We start from the raw sequence: 701 nt of genomic DNA on the forward strand, positions 1-701 counted from the left end.
ATACAGTTTTGAAATAAAGTATACTAAAACTAGAGAAAATAATGTGGTTATAATAGGTTCAATTTTTATATTCTTACCTCTGGTTAAATGTCCATTTATCTTGAATTTTTTTATTTAAGTGGATATTTGGGGCTTCTTTTTGAGTCTAACATCAAGTAGGCATGCCAGAATAAGTAGAATATATAAAATAATTGAAATTTAATATATTTTAAAATATTTGTTTTCACAATGATAAAATACAGAATGTAAAATAGAAAATGAGCAGTAGACAGTTATCCCTTTCTAGTCTGGCTCATGGGTCTCTAGAGGGAGTCAATCTGCAACAGTAAGTGGCGAGTTCTTCTGTCTAGCATCAGTATTTTCATGGTGGCTTTGGACTTGCCAGATATTACTTGCCAGAGAGAGGTCATGGCCAAAGCAGTAAAAGTGCCACAGGCAGTTGCTAAAGCAATAAAAGCCCCAAATTGGAAGCAAGAAAATGAAAGCAACAAAAACGTCTCCAGTGTCTCCACAGTTGGTCAAGAAGGAAAAGAAAAAGGACAAGAAGACCAAAGCTCCTCTGGAGAATGTGGGCGAGCCTGGAGATAGGGACCGTGATACCAAAAAGAAGAAGAATATAAACGTGGAAGTAGTTTCTGAGTAGTGGAGACCACTTTAAGCACTGTGTCCAGCTGGGAGGAGAAATTAAAGCATTATTGAGA

The 701-nt window shown here is 36.4% G+C and overlaps 1 non-coding gene across 1 annotated transcript; it reads left to right on the top strand.

Moving 5' to 3' along the window:
* The first annotated feature begins 262 nt into the window (after window positions 1-262).
* Window positions 263-391, top strand: LOC114891360. Its single transcript, XR_003792472.1, has one exon. It is a non-coding gene; the product is annotated as a small nucleolar RNA SNORA56 (small nucleolar RNA).
* Window positions 392-701: the final 310 nt, after the last annotated feature.

This window comes from Monodon monoceros, unplaced genomic scaffold (assembly GCF_005190385.1).
Source record: "Monodon monoceros isolate NGI ecotype Baffin Bay Population unplaced genomic scaffold, NGI_Narwhal_1 Super_Scaffold_11, whole genome shotgun sequence".
Lineage (NCBI taxonomy): Eukaryota > Metazoa > Chordata > Mammalia > Artiodactyla > Monodontidae > Monodon > Monodon monoceros.